Source organism: Numida meleagris, chromosome 1, assembly GCF_002078875.1.
Source record: "Numida meleagris isolate 19003 breed g44 Domestic line chromosome 1, NumMel1.0, whole genome shotgun sequence".
NCBI lineage: Eukaryota > Metazoa > Chordata > Aves > Galliformes > Numididae > Numida > Numida meleagris.
Window position 1 is genome coordinate 101,853,141 of NC_034409.1, and position 20,263 is coordinate 101,873,403.

Here is a 20,263-nt window from a genome sequence, read left to right on the forward strand (position 1 = left end):
GATATAAGGAAAAAGTATTTTACAGTGAGGGTGGTGAGGCACCAGAACAGGTTTCCCAGAGATGTGGTCGATGCCCCATCTCTGGAGACTTTCAAAGCGAGGCTGGATCAGGCCCTGGGCAACAAGGTCTAGTTGTGCATGTCCCCGTTCATTGCAGGGGAGTTGGACTAGATGGCCTTTAGAGGTCCCTTCCAACTCTAAGGATTCTATGATTCTTTGTTAAACAAGTTTTGTTTCCTAGTCAATTACGTGATCACCCACGTCAGTTTTCAACATGCAGGAACAGTAATTTCATACAGAAGACCATCAGTGCCCTGACCCTGGAGACATTCAAGGTCAGGCTGGATGGGGCTCTTAGCAGCCTGATCTAGCTGTCCTGTTCTAATTCCTGTATGGTATCATGAACAGTAAAGATGAAATCTTCAGTCAGCAGGAGTTTCCAGAATGCTTATAACTTAAATAATGGTTTCACAGGCTAGCCTTGAAAAATGTGCAAAAGAATGACTCATTCTCTAGTGAAGAGTCTTCCTTCTGGAAAGCCAGAGAGGATTTTTGTTTTTTGTTTTTGTTTTTTAATGTACTGTATAATCTCATTTTCTTAGATGTTACTGGCTGATAATTTAGTTTGGTGTATTTTTTATTTTATTCTAGGCCCCAGAAGACATGTCTAATGACATCATCAATTTTCTGTGTGAAATAATCTCCTCCACTGCTGTTTGCTTTAAAATAGATTTTTTTGAGTTTTGGTTAGGCTACATGTTCTGAAGATACCAAACTTTGTGGCCAAATTTTCAGCTACCAGAATATCATCATGTTGTCCAACAAAAGGCATAACAGTCATAATCCTAGTTGACTGTTCACTTACTGAGGCAAGAAAGGGAGATTTTACTTCAGTTTTTCAGCCAAAAGATCTTGGTCTCAGGACTAAATATTAGGTATAATTATTGTCTAAATTGTCTGAATGAAATGTTAACAATAAATTAGTCAAATTATGATACATTACAGAACTGCAGACAATTTTGAAAGTGGCTGTAATTACTGGAAGATTTTTACTCAGATTTTGTGGGGTGAAACTCAATCTGAAATCTCAAGTACAAGGATAACAGCTTATCAGAATTTGTCAGATCTTATCAGATTTGCCTGGGGAATTACTGGTCTTCTGAGTTTAGAATATGCATCATTACAACTTTATGTTGGAAATCATGTTTGCATTTGAATAGTGATTAGTGATACTGTATATTTAACCTGATTTTCCAAGTATGGCATTCAGATTTTTCATTTAGAGAATTTAAAAGAATTTATTTTCAATATTTCTAATTTCCCAGTCAAATCGTGTTTTAGTTTTAAGAAATTGTGTAACTAAAGATATAAGGCAATAGAAATCAAAAGGAAATTTTAACCTTGCTTTAAGAAACTCTCTCTCCCTCTTGGATAAAAGTTGTTTGACTTCAGTGTACTTTTAAACTATAGAAATTCTTGAAGTATCCTCTGCGACTTGAAAAATTACACTAGTACTAGTTTACTCCATAATCAACAGTTTTGCAACCCTTTCATGCCAGGTAAATTCTCCCTTAAATGCTCATAATTCTTTTAAGTAAAACATTTATATAGGAACTGCTACTGCACAGCTGACCGTCTGTAAAGCTTCAGCTGTCTCAAAATTACTCTGGCATTATAGTTTAATTTATTATCTCTCTCAGCTCCCTGACTAACACTAGTATCTCTTCGTAGCACAGTCTATCAGCCGAAAAACATTTAGGCCAAGTAGACATTCACTTATCTTGACAGAGAATCCACTTTTGGAGAGACATCTGTATGGTCTGGCATCTAAACATAGCAACTATGGTGATCAGGGCTACAGAGAAAGCTGGAGTGTATCATGACACCTTGATCTGCTATTCTAAGCAAAAGATTATTAAAGTAATTTCCATGGCATCATGTATTTTTCAGGTATGTTAAGAAATTTCCCTGTTTTTCCACATTTAACTTTATGAGTGTTTTTCTAGCTATAGTATGTACTCTCTGGAGTACCTTTTCCTCTTCTATACATTTTTCTCATGAATTTTGCACTGAAAGTATGTGGTGCTTTATTTAGCCATAACTGAAATCATTGACAATAATTATGCAAAGGATTGTACAAGCTCGTGGAGTGCAAAACAAGGAAAAGCTTTCCACAGGAACCACAAGGAACCAGACACCATGGGACAAGTAAAATTCAACAGAAGCAGGCATTTGTTTAAGTTCCTCATTACAAATCTCCACATATAACTCCCTAGAACTACGTAAGCTGCTCCACAAGTAATTCCTCCTATTTCTTTCCCTGGAAACTACAACAGATGATACAAAGAGCACAATAGCACTCTTTGACAGAGCAAATTCTCAGCTACAAAACACTCCTTTTCAGCATAGTCACCACCATTAGTTACGCATTTTTGCCAGAGATGAACAAGAGCTTAAATGCTATGGAGTCACCAGTGGAGGTGACTCTGTTAAGAGTATGTCCATTTCTTTCTCATAGACTCTCTTTAGATACTGAAAGGTCACTATCAGGTCTCTCCAGAGCCTTCTCTTCTCCAGGCTGAACAGCCCCAGCTCTCTCAGCCTGTTCTTGTAGGGTAGGTGTTCCATCCCTGGGTTCATTTTTGTGGCCTCCTCTGGACACGCTCCAACAGGTCCATGTCTCTCCTGTACTGAGAACTCCACATCTGGATGCAGTACTCCAGGTGAGGTCTCACCAGTGCAGAGCAGAAGGGCAGGATCACCTCCCTCCACCTGCCACATTCTTTTGATGCAGCCCAGGATACGGTTGGCTTTCTGGGCTGGCAGGGCACCTTGCTGGCTCATGTCCAGCTTGCCATTCACCAGTACTCCCAGGTCATTTTCGGCAGGGCTGTTCTCTATCCTTATATACGCCAGCCAGTATTGGTAGTGGGGGTTGCTACAAACCAGCTGCAAGACATTGTACTTGGTTTTGCTGAACTCATGACATTCTCCTGGGCCCACTGCTCAGTCTGTCCAGGTCTCTGTAGTTGGCATCCCGTCCCTCGGGCATATTTACAGTACCACACAGCTTGGTGTCATCTGCAAACTTCCTAAAGCCAATTCCACTGTTTATGTCATTGATGAAGACATTAAATCACTTGGTCCCAGTACTGACCCCTGCCAGACAACACTTGTCACCAGTCTCCATCTGGACATTGAGCCACTGACTACCACTCTCTGGGTGCAATCTCACAACTAGTTCCTTGTTCATCGAACAGTCCATTCATCAAATCCATATCTTTCCAATTTGGAGAGAAGGATGTTATGGGGGACCATGTCAAAGGTCTTATGGAAGTTCAGATAGATTATATCAGTGGCTCTTCCTATGTCCATTGACGCAGTTATGCCATCATAGGCCACTAGGTTTGTCAGACAGAATCACAGAATCATAGAATGGCTTAGGTTGCAGGGGACCTTAAAGACATCTAGTTCCAACCCGCTGCCATGGGCAGGGCTGCCCCCACCAGCTCAAGCTGCCCAGGGCCCCATCCAACCTGGCCTTGAGCACCTCCAGGGATCGGGCACCACAGCTTCTCTGGGCAGCCTGTGCCAGCGCCTCACCACACCTCACCTAACATCTAATCTAAAGCTCCTCTTTTTTTGTTTAAAGCCATTCCTACTGGTCCTGTCACTATCAGACCATATAAAAAGTCAATACCTCTCCTGCTTATAAGCTCCCTTCAGGTACTGGAAGGACACAGTAAGGTCTCCCTGAAGCCTTCTCCTCTCCAGGCTGAACATGCCCAGCTCCCTCAACCTGTCTTCACAGGAGAGGAGCTCCAGCCCTGTGATCATCCTCATGGCCCTTGGTGAAGCCATGCTAATTATCCCATATCACCTCCCTCTTTTCCATGTGCCTCAGAGTAATTTCCAGGAGAATCTGTTCTGTGATCTTCCCCAGCACAAAGGTGAACCTCCCTGGTACTGGTGTGACAATCCATTAAAGCCTTTAGAAGATCATCCCCAGCAACACTGGTCAGTAAACCTTAGCAAGGAGTCAAGATCTCCTGAAGGAAAGTCATAGAAAACAGGGGACTATGATTGACATCTGTGAGGAGAAAATATCAGAATAACATGGTAAAATCAATGTTATTTCATCATCCAAGAAAGGAGTTTTCAATTGTGGTTACTGGCACTTGTGCACCAGTATGCAATGACAAAATGTGTCTTTGTTTTAAGCACACTAACCTCTTGTCCCCTTACAACCTCAGAACACAAGTTCTTTCTGATGGGTCAGTGTTATGCTGTTACATGCTTCTATTTGAATAAAATATAAAAATATGTTTTAATTATATACCACAAACTGCATGCATATGTAGAAAGAAGAATGTGGCTCATAGCAGAGTCTTAGTGGCCTCCAGGCTTACAGTATGTTTTTTGTGACCAGCATAACAAAGAACAATGCAAAAAAGAAGTAACAATGTCCAATATATAGACAAGCCCTGTTTCTAATCTGAACCAGACAGAGCCTTTTTGTCTCCAAAAAGTTTTAAAAATTGTATTGAATCTTGCTCCACTCTTCTAATGGAGCTAATTTACTACTAAATCGATATATAGATTTTCTGCCCGCAGTTGCTCTGAGGAGCATAAAATCCCTGAAGGGAAAAAAAAACTGATAACTTAGAAATATAAACACTTCTGAACAAGCTAAATTTTTAGTCTTTGCTTTGCAATATATCTCTGTAAAGAGCAAGATTTCAGCTCAGAAGGTGGGGAAGGACAGTGGAGGTGCAAGGTCCCAGCAGGGCAGAGCCCGCTGTGCCCCAGCCCTGACCTCTCCTTACACTACTCCATTTCCCTTCCTCTGGCTTTGGCTCTCATCTGGCACTTGGGTGAGCAGAGTCAACTCATACCTCATCTTTCTGGAGGAAGAGCGGGATGCTGTGCTTACTGATGCAAACCGGGGGCTGTTAGAACAGTCTAGTCTTTGATAGGAAAAATACAACAGGTACAGTGCAATTTGAATGCTATATCTATGTATTTATGATGCGTGCTGTATCATAATCTTCTCTGCTTTTGGGAGTAACTCTCAAAAAGAAAATAATAAACAAATCCCTGTGTGTATTCATGCCCTTTCCTGAATCTGCAAACCTGATTTGCAAGGCATACCTTTAACAGAACCACTGCTCTATTGTTCCCTAAATTTTTCCAACCTCCCTTCCAAAGGGCTATATTATGTGTTTTGTTGAGTTTTATAAATAACATATGTAATAACAACACAAGAGACTTTGGAATTCATTTCTACTCAATAGGTGTCATTTTGGTCTCCCTCTAATTGCTTCTGCCAACATATTCAACTATAAAATCCATAGAAATTATATGAAATATGCTAACTTCTACATATATTTTTTCCACAACCATTGGTTTTGTGTGCTAAATTGTATATTTTGGCAGAATCTTCAAGTGTGTACAATTTAGAGATTGCAGTATAATATGATGTGGCCACGTGAAATGCCAGTACTTGAAACAATGATCAGACAAATTTAGTAAATGGTTTAAAATAGGCAGCTCCATATTTAAATATAATACAAAATATCATACATATAAAATTAGCATTAGTAAGCTAAGAAAAAAATTCTTTATCTTCTTAGTTTGTACACAAACACAGGCATCCCTTGCAGTTTCCATAAAATAGTACTATATATAAGGTTTCGTTAAGTGGCAGTGGGATTTTAAAAAGTTTGAATTGACTTTGCTGAATCAGAAAATTTCCTCCTAAAGCAAAAACAATATGTAGACATAAATGTGTAAAACCAACAAACAGAAAACCCAGTTTTTATTTTATTACTTAAAATGATCATTTTGGGGGATAGGACATCTTTTAATTGAAAATAATAGTTTAATAATAAACTGTAAATCCTTTCTAGTAGAAGATAACATGAATGTGCCAAAATATACAGAGAGAAGATTATCAAGTTAGCAGGAAAAGATAAGCATAAAATGCATGCCAGCTTTTTTACAAACACTCCAGCCTTTCTGTTTGAGAACTGCATGGCATTTTCAGATCCTATTGGATAATTCAGTTTCATCTGGGTGCTGAATCGTAGCTTAGATTCATTAGTAGTTTCTATTCACACCAATTATTTTTGTGTGCTAATCTGGTGTCTCTGCTACATAACACAGTTAACCTCATGTTACTGAACACTGATGCAATCTGAACCATTTCCAGTGTCACCAAGTTCTCATTACTGTCACACTTTCTAAGGAAGGGTACAGAGGGGGAGGGTCTTCTCTTTTTGGCTTCTGCCAGGCAATCAGGTGTTTCTCAGGGTTGAGGTTTGTCTCCAGGGTTTCACATGGAGAAGGGATGGGACCTCCTGGACCATATCCCTCCCTCTTCCAGCATGCAAGCAGTGACCCAGCTCCCATGACATCTTTCTTCTATGGGACTCCTTCATTGTACAGACAGCAATCCTAGAGCATGAAGATGACACTCACTGCCCCACAGACACCGCTGAAGAGCCCAAAGGTTATTTTCTGGCTGAGGGCATCTAAGGGCTGAGGGATCTGAAACAGGTTGCCCAAGGAGGTTGTGGATGCCCCGTCCCTGGAGGCATTCAAGGCCAGACTGGACGTGGCTCTGGGCAGCCTGGTCTAATGGTTGGCAACCCTGCACACAGCAGGGGGGGTTGAAACTATATGATCTTTTTCAACCCAGGCCATTCTATGATTCTATGATATCTAACTACTCCAGTATTATGTCTTAATTGAGTCCATGATATTTCTATGGTGCTGGTGTATTGCCAACCAACATGTGCACATACAGGTATCAAACTGGAACAGAGCCATGAGTTGGAACCGAAAGACTGATTGATGTCAAACCTGAGAAGGCTGTGTTATTTTTTTAAAAAATAATACATGGAATTTCCAAAATGTCATGAAATCATGATTCTGGAATAATATATGGCATTAGAGCTTTAAAGATAATTAATATTATAGAAGCATAAGGTAGGTAAGTCTGTATTTTAATATGTGTACAGTCTTCTGTGATCTAACAGATGATACATCTTATAAACTGATGTAGATTATACATTTTATAATGACATGGATTTACTCACTGGGTACACAGAGTAGATAGTGAGGTAGGCATATAAAAGGGAAAGGAGCAAAATACTGCAGCTCCACATGTTTTTCAGAGTAGGAAAAGATTTTTGTTTAGACTTCAGTATTTCTGGTGGAAATACTTCACAAGACAGGCATACTTTCCATTAACCTAAATACTGTTAACCCCAACAGAAAACACACTGTTCAAATGACTTGATCACACACTATTCAAAAACACTGTGCTACCCATCTACTCAGGGACATATATTGAAACCTGTTAATGTTAAAACAGTAGCCTAATTCCTTTTTAAAGTTACTTGTTTGTTCTGGAAAGCTAATCCACAGATTCATGCTAATCCACAGAGAGTAACTCTGAGATCCACATGATAGGCTTGATCCAGAGCACATTAAAGTCAGTGGAAGTTAGCTGACGTCAAAGGATTTCAGATCAGAACCTAAAATAAGATATTACAGCACAGCATTGAAAAACCCTTTTGTGAGCCCTTCACTCATCTGTGAGGATGTGGGGGAGAATTGTCCTTTTTCTTCCTTCTTACTCTCTTGCTTGCTTGCTTTCTTTTCCTTCCTTTCTGTTCTTTTCCTTTCTTTTTCTCTTTCACTCTTTTTCTCATCATAACTCAATCCTTTAAATAACTTTGAAAGGCTCTGGGAGAGAGAGGTTGCTTATTAGCTTTGTTTTATTGCTGTTGTAAAGGCAGTTTTGAATCTAAACTATGTAGGTCTTACTTAGAATTTGAGTACCCCTGTGGAAGACACGAACTATTTTTCTTTTGCCTCAAAGCTTGCTTCCTGAGGCCTTTTGGGTGATAAGGCTCTAACTGACAACTGCCAATTATCTAGGGGGGTGGGTGGTGGGTGTCACCGTGCCAGGGTGCTTCTGCTTATGATTGATAAGCAGAAGCAGAACAAGCAGTCTTTTTTGGGGGTGCAGCTTGAAGGAGCTGACCACTGCAACAGGTGATAATCCTTGTGAATGGCAACGAAGGGACCACTCCCTGCTGGCTTATCTGCTGGGCCAGATGTGTCACACTAACAGGGAGAAAGGAAGAAGAAAAAAAAACTGTGAAACAGGGGATAAAAGGTCCCCACTAAACTAAGAACTTTGGAGGAGAACAACTCCCAAAGAAACAAAACCTTTGGAGAAGAAGAACTCCCAAAAAAAACAAAACCTTTGGAGAAGAAGAACTCCCAAAGAAACAAAACCTTTGGAGGAGAACCTCCCCAGGGCCTGCTTGCTGCGAAGCTTCCTGGCTTTCTCCCATCCCCTGCGGTGATTGCACAAGCTCCTGAGATCAACAGAGGTACTACGAACAACGCTGGATCCACGCTGGTAACTATCTCCCTCTTGCTTTCAACAAGGACTCCTTGCTTTTTCCTACTCCTTTTCTATCACCCATCTTTCCTTCCCCTTCTCCCTAAGCAACTAGGATTTGCAATAAACTGGTCAGGCTAACATTTGACCCGTTGTGTTTTAATCTCGCCGTCAGGTATATATATATAAAAAGAACCTCCTCTCCCTCCTATAAATTGGAGCGAGACACCCCCTTCACAGTACACAGAATTACTGGTGAAGAACCGAGCAATATAATCCCTGTGAAGTGTCTAGAGTAGTTGTATTTCCAGTGTACACAGCATGGCCCTGCAATAACAGTATTTTTGAACCACACAAGATGAGTGGTGTAAGAGTCAATGAACAACCTCCCCAGCAAGCAGTGAAAGACAGCACATTTCATGAGCTGAGCCAGCTCTTCTCTCCTCCCTGAGTTCTTCTTTTTTACCAATTCCTATTACAAAATTACAATATAAAGAATATGTTACAGAGACCTTTCCTCTTACACACGCATGCATGCACAGTCACTGCAAGAGAGGAGCGTGTGTTTGGTCTACAATGGATATTCATTGCTGCTTTCCCAGGGTACCATTCTGAGTCTGTATTTGACATTAGAAGAATTCCTTAGCAGAGTGTCTGACACTGGACAATGAAAAAGTAAAGAGTACAACCCAAAGAATTTCTGTTCTGAATCAAAGATATAGGAAAGCTTAAATTTGGTGACAAATCCAATGGACAGTTTTGACTAGATCATTCAGCTAATGTTGCCCAATCATAAATAAATAGTCTGTGAGCCTGGAAGAGCAACAGGAAAGAAATAGAGAGTCACAAAATCACAGAGCGGCTGAGGCTGGCAGGGCCCTCTGGGTCCACCTGGTCCAAGCCCTGCTCCAGCAGGGGCACCCAGAGCAGGGTGCCCAGGGCCACGTCCAGGCGGCTTTTGGACATCTCCAAGGAGACTCCACAGCCTCTGCACAGCCTGTGCCAGTGCTCTGACACCTCCGAAGTAGAAAAGTGTTTCCTGGTGTTCATATGGAACCTCCTGTGTTCCAGTTTGTGCTCATTGCCTCTTGCCTTGGCTCAGGACACCACTGAAAAGAGAAAAGAAAACCCTTTCCTAAACAGAGCACATAGAGCAAAAGCTTAGCAAAAAGATGTTTCTGACCAACTCCAGCTGAGACACATTTTGGGTAGACCAAAACTCAGTACTCATGTATCTGCTCCACTGTAGCTTGGAAAGAACTAAACGCTCATTTATTTTCTCACCTGAGAGCTTTCATTCCCTGATGGCACAGTATGTCCTATTAAGCAACTCTTTCTTAGCACAGAGAGGCAGCAGCCCAGGATTTATTGCACCACTGGCCTGATGAAGACTGCTGGCAAATCTCACCTGTTGGTTTAGTAATCTCTGTTCCACAGGACCTGTATGCAAAGGGCCTGGTAGAAATGTATACTTTCCTGTGCACTTGATGTCATTCTCTACGTTCTTTCCATTTGGAGATACAGTAAGAGGAATAATATTAAAACCAAGAATCAGATCACTATTAAAGCTGTCAAAATATTCCCTAGAAGATCTAGGTATTTTATAACAACAATAGATGTCCTAGTATGTTACAGCTGTCTTATCCGGGGAGGCTGTTTTTGTTTCTTTTTGAAAATCCTTCACAGCCTTTCAGTGTCTGGTGGATGTTTGTGTTCTTCTGAAAAACAAATAAATAAATGAACATAGAACCATAGAATCACAGAATCGTAGAATGGTTTGTGTTGGAAGGGACCTTTAAGATCATTTAGTTCAAACCCCCCTGCTATAGGCAGAGACACCTCCCTATTCACCAGGTTGCTCAAAGCCCCATGTGGCCTGGCCTTGAATGCTTCCAGGGAGGGGGCATCCACAATCACTATGGGCAACCTGTTCCAGTGTCTCACCACCCTCACAGTAAAAAATTTCTTCCTAATATCAAGTCTAAATCTAAATAATAGCATGGTGTTTTTCAAGCAGTGTTAAATTTTTCAGTGGAGATTTATAGATTCAGAAAGTAATTGTGCACTATAATAATTCCTATAAGCTCTTACACTATAAGAACCAACACTAAATCACAGTGTTATTTTTCAACATCAGAGAAGAACAGTGGTATCATTTTGGGGAACATCTCCAAAGCTATAATGATAGTGCACTTCCTCATCGTCTTATGATGGAAATCGGACAATTGCACAGACACACCTTTCCTTAACTGAAATTGACTGGGTTTGTGTCATCGACATCAATAGAAGCAGAAGCTCAAATATGGCCAGCTAGTGAATGCCTCTGTGGCATAATCCAAATCCCAGTTGACATCAAGTGTTACGCTAGAAATAAAAAAGCTTCCTCAGGTGGGTGGAATTGGAGAATTTTTCTCAGGCTGCACTGCAGAGGAGCTCACTTTCAAAAGGCTGGACTTCTCTGAAGTAACACAGCCCCAAGAGGCATGTGTATAAAAACCAAATCCATAGGCCTCATGAAATTTTTGGCAATTCCAAGGAAAATACTTGAGTTTATGCAATTCTATCATGTACTCAACTACACTGCAAACAGGGGCCAGAGACATCTCAAATAATGACAATACTAGCTTGCAGATCCAGAGTGGTTCTTGCAGCCCTTGTCTAGGAATTTGTGTTGAATCTTACGTTGTTTCCAGGTCTAGGGAGGCTTCTCAGCACAGATGTGTCACAGCACTATCCCACACTGACGCTTTCCTGCAATATCGTACCCAGCATTACAAGCTTTTCCACATCCCTGAGCACAGTGCAGATGCATAATCAGGCGCCGCACAGACAGGCAGACCACTGCGGGTAAAGACAAGTGTCCTGCCGAATGTGCCAGGGGTCTTGTACCACCACATGTTGCTCTCTGCAGTGCCTGTATCTTGACCTCACATCAGCATTAATCTAAGTTTTATTGGTCCAAACAAATTACTGAATGTAGTCAAAAAAGAATACTTTGTCCTTCTGTATTCATCTCGCAGCTGTTAAAATTACTCTCCTTGGCACTCGGAAGAGTCTCCTTGCTGTGTATTTCTAAGTGCAAATATACAAAGGACTAAAGAATATCACTGTAATAAACAGTACTTTTTCCAGTAGGGTATGCAGTTACAAAAATACTATTTTAAACTTCCATGGAATTATACTATACTCTTTATCACAGGAACAGATACACAGCATTTTCTATCCTCTTTCAGAAGCTCTGCTGTCTAACAATCCTGTATGCTTAAATAGGATTGAATATCTAAACTGCTGTGTTTCAAAACTCACCTGTTTACTTTTCTCACTATCTATATGAAGAAATGAACATTCTCCTAAACACCTCTTGCGATGCATTAAGATCCAACTTGGATTCTTATTATTATCTTACAGCTAGAGAATTTCTATTTTTTGATGATGGGAAAGATGCTGCTAAGGAAAAACAGTTATTTGTAGTGCATTGGTACTCCAAGATCTCTGGAGGTGTTACTATCCATAAAGCAGTTGGCGTGTGCTTGTGAGACATCTTCTACCAAATAAATTAAGCGCCTGGAAAGTAGGTATCCCTAATTCAAACCACATGTCTTAACTCCTAGCCGTGCTGATGATCTCATCTCTCAGCGTTTGCGTGCTGTCGTGCATTGTGCAATCCTCCCCTTGGTTTTCAGTCCCAGCTTGTTTAATGAAAGAGCTCTTTTCAACTGTGTTTCTCCACAATGCATAGGAATATAAATATTAATTTCTCACACTCTCTACTTGTAATTGCATTTCACTGCAGAAATAATATTTCCAGAGATGCCTCCAGAACATGATTAAAATATACATAATGCATTAATTACAGTAAATTGAGCTCCCTGCATATATTGAATACAGTGCTCTGTAATTTTTGTTCATTAATTCTCTATAATTGTGTCTAATTTCATCTATTACTTATGCAAACTTCCCAAGGCCTTAAGCATAAATAATTCCCATTTACTTCAAGAGAAGTTACTCATATCCTGCAGTACAGAAAGACTCCTATTTACATTTCACTGCAGATTTAAAAAAAAAAAAAACTCAAGAGTATTTGGCCTTCTGTATTATAAAGCCAAGAAACTCACCTACCCATCTGAAGAGTGAACACAGATACAGACACAAATGAAAGAACCAGAATAGCTGAAACATAAGAATAAATTGTTTCGAGATAGCACTTCATGCTTTCATATCTGCTTGGGAAAAGCATATAGATTCAAATCTGAAAAAGTGTGAAAACACACAATGAACCAACTCTCTGTTTTTCTTCAGATCTTTTCTAAAACTAATCTTTGTCCTGCTTGTAAAATGTTATATTAAACAAGCCAGATAAGATGCTGATTCTGATTCTACTGCCTATTATCTTGTAAGTTATGATCTCATTTAACATTTGGGGCAAAATTCCTTGTTGATCAACATCAATGAGATTCTGGACAATGAGGCACTACAGTAGTGTAGAGGTGCATGCGTTCATGTACACAATAGAATATGAACAAGTTAGAACTGATGTTTGTGTGTTATGAACTTAAAGTCAGGTTCTTACACAATTTTTCTACTCATGTGGGGTTGCATCTCACTATACACGTGTCTGCTGATTGCAATAACCAGAGATTTTAAATCCACTCTTAACAGAAAATACAATTCAGCTGTAAAGGATAAAATGAGGATTATGTATCTGAACACATTTGTACATGAAAGAAACACATGTATTTTCTGCCTGACTCCTTCGTGAAGTATGCCATTGCTTTGCTCTAACTTTTATTCTATCCTTTAATCAAGTAACTCCAGAGACAGAAACCATCCCAATGATAAGGAAACACCACATACATCTAAGGTATTTCTGAAATCTCAGAAAGGAATAAGCATGCTCTTAGAATTCTTACTGTCAACAGGTATTCATTTCATTTTAAACAGGAATAAATGAATATTTCAATTTCTAGGCAGTAAATTATTATGAATACAGAAGAAAAGTAAAAGAGAAATCCTGATTTCACATTTCCTGAACAGGCTTTGAATTTTATTGTTTGAGTGGGCACTTACTTCTTAGTTTTAATTCTCTCTTGATTAAATCCTTTCTCTGGTGATTAGATTTTTGTGCACTAAGCTGGAATCCAATTCCAGTGAGAGTTGTCACTTTTCTTTCACCCACCATGAAACTTTTCCATATGCTGAGGGCCATTCTGAGGCTTATTCAACACTTAAATTCACTGGAATTTGCTAAGCAGAGGCAAAGCAAAATTTAAGTGGCTCTGGCTTCTTGCAAAGGGGTGATTTCACCCATAAATCTTTATGCATCTTGTTCCACTGATCAGTTAATACTGAAACTGAATTTTTTAATACAAAGAACCAGTAACTGATGAACGAGGCATTTTCCGTAACATTGGACTGGAATTAAAATGTTCCCCAAATGGACATAAAGCATATAACAAGTTAAGCAGTCTTCTTACATTGTCTCTTAAATTCTCCATGACTCAATGTAAAAATCTATTTGTGCAATTTCAGGTAGCTTAGAAGAGAGCTCCAGTTTCCTACTTAACATCTGCACTACCATCATCATCTGCCATGTCCAGGAAATGAATATTTTGTGCATTTCTTTCTACAGATAATACAATTAGGAGGAAGAAGATCAAACTATTTTTTATCAGTAATTCTTCCATTACCTTGAGTCTGGGCAGTTTAAATTCAAAAAGCAAGATATCACCGGATAACATCTGCGAAAATTCTTTACAAAAATAGTGTTGGTTCCCTGGACAAAACACTAACAGCATCTGAGTCAGTTATTAGTACATATCCAGAAAATCATTTATTTGGAAGAACTTTCTTGCACAGTCTCAGAACAGTCTACTATTGAATTATGCAGCAACAGATAGTAAAGTGTGAAAGTAGCTGGAGGCCAGCTGCAAGCTGCCTTTACTATACCACCTTGCATTAACTGTTGCTGAGAGCCCGTTACTTAGACATTTGGTTGCTATGTTTCCTGCTGACATCAGAATATATCCAAAAGCTATATTGCTAAATGCGTGATGTTAGAGCTTGTACTTGACAGAAATTTATACCTAATTTTGAAAGGGTTTGTATGTAGGTTGCTCCAAAAGTAATGTCTCCTATTTATTTCCATGGAAACTGCAACAGATACATAGAGCACAATAACACTGCTTGACAGAGCAAATTCTCAGCTACAAAACAATATTTTTCAACACCACCATTAGGTGTGCATTTTCACCAGTGATGAGCAAGAGCCTGCATGCTGCGCTCATAAAAATCTGCACCAGCAGAGGTGACCCGCTGTCACTGTTGCCACTGCTGAAACGCACCACTCACTGCCTCACTGCTCTCACATCCACTGCTTGGTCTCCATCAATGTTCAATAAGCATTGATGAATGGCAATGGGTGCCATTTTTTCTGTACGGAGGAATTTGGTGACACACCTTTGCTTCATACACATTATGTCAGATGTCAATTTGTCATACTGCCCTTCTGCTGTCATCTTTCACATGGCAACAAAATGTAATGCAGTACTGGTGGGAAGGTTCACCTTCTACTGTCATACCACCAACATCCGCCTCTGATGTTTTGGAACAACATAGTAAAATAGGAGGCACTACTTTTGGAGCAGCCCTCATACATTGAGTTAAAAGGTATGATCACCAACATGAAAAATGTGCCATTTCCTTTGCATCCCTAGATATCACACCACAAATCATGGCCCATGGCTATACTACCATCTTCCAGAAGGTCCCCTTTCAACAGAGGAGGGTAACTGAAACACTGTGCAAAAACATTCACAAACCGGCCATCTCTACTGCTTTCATGTCTTGAGTGCACAGTCCCCTCAAATCTTCCTGAAGCACAGAAGCACTTCACAATATCAGTCCCCAGATAAAATTGTTCAAATCAAGCAACATGGATTTTTGACCAAAATACATATAGATATATTTACAGGTAAATTATTATTATTAAAATCAGTAGTAAGGGGTGAGGACCTGAGAGCAAGGTTTCACCCTTGGAAGCTGTAAGCAACTAATAATTAGATTTCCAGGTCTTACTGACTCTTTACGGGTTTCTCAATCTGAATAAGTGTAACTAACCAGTAAATGATCTTCTGCGGTCTCAGAAAGCAAACTGAATCAACATGTAGAGGATTTAGACCATTTCCATAAATACATTCAAAAACAAAATTGACGGGAGTTTTCAAACAGATCTTAAGCGAAAAAAATGAGGGCCTGTGCAATCTCTCTAGCTGATATCTTCTCCATATGTGTCTGAACTGCCAACTGGCCAAGAAGCTCTCTGAAAACTGAAGCAGCTCTGACGGAATCTCACAATGCGCCGCTCAACTGGATGGAGAGCACAGTTAAAATTCCTGGCTAGGAAATACATCACTTAAAAACATACGAGATCCAGGAAAAAAGTCATGGAAAACATTGAAAATAGTCATATGGCAATGTTAGATGTCAGCATGTGTCAGTTTTTTAACCAAAAAAGGCTGAAAGTCAGCATGATTGAGTGCATCATGCTTCATGTCTTATCAGAAGTATCTTTTTCTGCCACTTATGTGAAAAATAACCATATAAAATAAAATAAAATAAAAACCCACAAAAAAAAACCTGTTCTTGCTGGACTAAATCACCATATCAACTGAAAAATAAGCAGTGAATGCACTCCCAAACCAGCACCTTACCAAGTTTGCATGTTCAGCTATCAGACAGTCATACTGAATTTAGAATCAGTTTCAGAATTGAGGGAACTTTCATGTAATTAACTGTCTTGTTAACAATCCCTTTGTCCCATGATAAGACTTTAAAATGAGCCACCTACAACTCATTCATTTTAAAATAAAAATAGCTTCAGGAGGTTCATTACTGCATACAGCTTCATCCACAGCAAATGCTGCGTTCCTACCCTTAACAAGAACAGCCTCAGAGAAGGCGCCCAGAAAGAACCAGAGGATCACATATGTCACAAATAATACATTTTCTTCCCTGTGCCAAGCATTTGTCTCCATTCTTTAAAGCTGCTCTGTTGTCCATAGAGGATTGCTTTGGTAAACCAAAGGACCATCCCACTGGGAACTGGATTGTGTGTCCATTGTGTGTCCATGAGTCCCCGAGGGAGTAACTGCCATCTCCTCCTGCACTGATTTTCCCTTTTATGTCCCTTTAAGGCTGGCTCTTCACATGTTGGCGTGGATGCAAAATCAAAAGAAAGGACAGTGTAAAATAGATCCTCTTCTATAATTTCCCTAATCTTCAAGGGTGATGTGGTTCTTCTAAGGGCTCATGGCCCCATGGATTGTGCAGCCAGGATCTGACCATGTCCATCCATCAGAGTCCCAAGAGCAGCTGATACCCCCCTCATCCCTCAGGGCACACCATGAACACCCACAAGTGCTCTCAACGCTGCAGGAAGTGGAGGGAGGAGCCGATAAAATATCTATAATGATATATGTTATAACGGCATACATGATTTATTCAGCTCCTTCCAAACCTAAACTCTTGAGATCAAAGCAGATCACCATCTGCAGCTGCTTAGGGAAAAATAGCTGGGGACACCTCATGGGTTAGCCAAGATGGCCTGGCCTTGCATCAGCAGCCCTTAGCGGCTCCTGCTCTTCTCCTCAGCTCCGGAGAATGCCCATGCTGGAGCAGACACTAAGAAGTGCAGATTCATGTGCCCATACCACCCAGCAGGGCGTGACAGCACAGAAATCCTTTGCTACTATTGATCAGAGCCAGGCAGCACAGCTGAGAATTCCCTCTGCAAGTCCTGTTAGCCTGGGAGCACTTCCAGCTAAAAACAACTGTGAAGTGCAGTCGCTAGCTCTCGTACTTTATTTAACTGCTTTTACCTTGTATTTATTTCCTTGAAGTTAACATTAGAGAAGAATGGGAGAGAACATAAAATAAACTCTTAGATGCAGAGCAATTCAACCAACCAACTTTCTGCCTAGAAAATACACGGAAGGCACAGTGCATTAACATGCTGGGCATACAGTTCAGAGAGCAAGTAACGAACACCACCAAATCTATTTTATCATCTTTTAGGCAACATGAGATTTTCCTTTTTACTTGCTAATTCATTCTGACCATTACACTATTCAACTGTATTTAAACCAGATACAGATTTCTGGGGTTATTTCTTTCTGTAGTTGTTTATCTGCTGTTCTTGGCTAACAAGAGCTGCTTTTGTTAAGATTTTTGCTACAATACATTTAAAGATCAGATGTCATCTGATTTCTTAACCCAAAAAACTCTCAGGCATATTAGAATCTCTTTTTACCTCTTCAGATTAAATCTGGAGCAATTTTTTTCATGAAGACCACAGTTCTAAGTAACACTACGCTCTTGAAACAGATCTTCTACATCTTGTAACATTGCTAAAGGCATAGCTTAAAGGCTACAGTCAGTGCCTGCACCTGCATCCAGGAAAGTGACTTGAAATTAGATGATCCTGCAGGGTTCAGTCCACAACCATGGCTGTTCTCTGGGAAACAAGTGAAGGGTTTAAGAAATGGGGCGATGATGCAGGCAGCCATAGATGTGGGGTCAGGGGGCAGGAGAAAATTGTCTTCTTCAGGGCTCCTCAAGGTCAGCTCTATGGAGTAGTGTTCTCCTACCAGAATGCAGACCCAAATGATGATGAATTTCTCTTTACTGTCCCCTGGGCCTATTCCTAGCTACAGTCCTTTCTTCCCTCTGCTGCCATGTGCCCCTTTCAAAAGGGGCAGGGAGCAGCCTGGACACACACCCTCCCTTCAAAATCCTGCTAGCCCTTCCATAGCTGACACACAACCACACAGGCCATGAGGCTGTTGTGAAGCCTGATTTCATGTACAACTCTTGGTCATGCATTTTTTGCCCTTTAATTTGGTCTTGCCAGGCAGCTGCTGGCACAAGGACTTCATGATGACAACTTCATAGGAAGTGTTACTTTGATTTAGATCTGGATAGTAACTGCGCTGACTAGCCACAAAAATCAGGATATGAACTGCTAATTGCTTTTTGTCACTATTCTAGAAGTTCTCCTGCCTCTTTAATAAATAATAAATAATAAATAATAAATAATAAATAATAAATAATAAATAATAAATAATAAATAATAAATAATAAATAATAAATAATAAATAATAATAAAGAGCTCCCAAATGATGCAAGATGCCTTATTTTCTCCTGCATAGCTGTGTTCCAGGTTTTAATGGCAACATGCAGTCTGATCTGCTGGAGCCTATCTGACAGAAGCATAGCTGTGTCTCTAACAGTATATTTTGTTCTGTGAATTTTTAGGAGAAAACAAGGAAGAATTCATAATAGTTCTCCTTCACCATAGTAGTTCTCATTTGAGATTTAGAAGAAAAAAGTCACAGAATCACAGAATTTCAAGGGTTAGAAGGGACTGGCCTCATGCATTTGCCTCTCACCTCCCTTTAGATATTTATAAACATTTATCAGATCCCCTGCCAGTCTTTTTTTCCTCAGTCTGAACAGACCAGGTTACACATAGCCTACAACAGCAAAAAAAAAAACAACAAGGATTTCTAAGATGATATATGGAAAAAACAACAACAACAACAACTAAACAGGAAGGGACTTTTTCCCAGGCACAGAAGATGCAAGTTCTTGTCCTGCTTATTTCTCCATTGAATAAAAAGGAATTTCACCCCAGGCTCCAAAAAACTTTCCAGCAAAGTCTTTGTCAAAATTAGTGTATCGGGACAATGAGTTTCATTTTTGTGCATTTTTCAGGATGAAAATAAATAAATAAATAAAAATATTAAAAAAAAAAAATTAGCTTTTTCCACTGATGGTACAATGTGTCACAAGCAAAACAAGCATTTTCATCAAATCTGAAAGGTCCTTTAAATCACAGAGGGACGCTACTCCAGTACAGAGATAAGCTGCTTCCTGCTCATTACTGACTGCTTATTACTGTCCCGTTACTAGTACCTGTGAGCTGCTGCAAGGGAGTGCTTGTTGTCAGGTAAATGCAGCTATGATGAAAATCGTATGTCACTGAAACAAATGAACAATCTAAGAAAAAGTAAAACAGAAGTCTGTTGCACTCCTATGCTAGTATCATTAAAAAATGCTTATGTTGTAAAGCCAAAATCATAAATGTATATACAATTGACTATAACTTGATAGAAATACTTTATGGAGCTAAATGGAAGCAAAGATCTTGACCTGTTGCCTCTTGGTTAAGTTATTAAGGAAATAAATGCAAAAAAAAAAAAAAAAGGTTTTTTTGATCCCAAACTATTATATGGTTTTAAACATGAAGACAATCAAAAGACTGGACCACTGGGGGCACTTTTATTAGAGATGCTTGTAAACCAGCTGGGTAGTGGATTTTTAAAAGACGTTACCAAAAATGAAAAATGGCACAAATGTACAAAAATGCAACGATGTTAGAATAACAGAAGCAATGCTAAAGTAAGTGATGGACATTCCCTGTTCAGAAGAAAACACTGCTTTTGGTGGCAGCACATGGTGGTTGTCCACATGAAGGACAGACCAACAGGGGAGAATGGGGGCTGTGGTCACTCCATAACATTTATTTTCTGCTGTTCCTTCATAGCCACTCTCTGCCCCTGCTACAAAAACCTTGCCATGTGAACCCAGCAGTCCTTCTGGCCACTTGAGTTTGGAATACCAATAGCAAAGCTGTATACGAGGTGACAGCCCATGTAGCAAGCTAATTATGAATGATACTAATTAGAAAGGACTTCAGAGATGATGGTGCATTCAAAAACGAATTTAGAAAGAGTCATAAGCATGTGGTCACTATCTGGGAAATTTCACACAATGTTAGCTTTTAAC

General features: G+C 39.8%; 1 long non-coding RNA gene across 2 annotated transcripts in view; it reads left to right on the plus strand.

Moving 5' to 3' along the window:
• LOC110402179 overlaps positions 8,037 to 20,263 on the plus strand; it is a 52,066-nt gene continuing 39,839 nt past the window's right edge. For both annotated transcript variants that reach the window (XR_002440962.1, XR_002440961.1), the window contains exon 1: positions 8,037 to 8,437. This is a non-coding gene — a long non-coding RNA (uncharacterized LOC110402179). The remainder of the gene's footprint in view (positions 8,438 to 20,263) is intronic.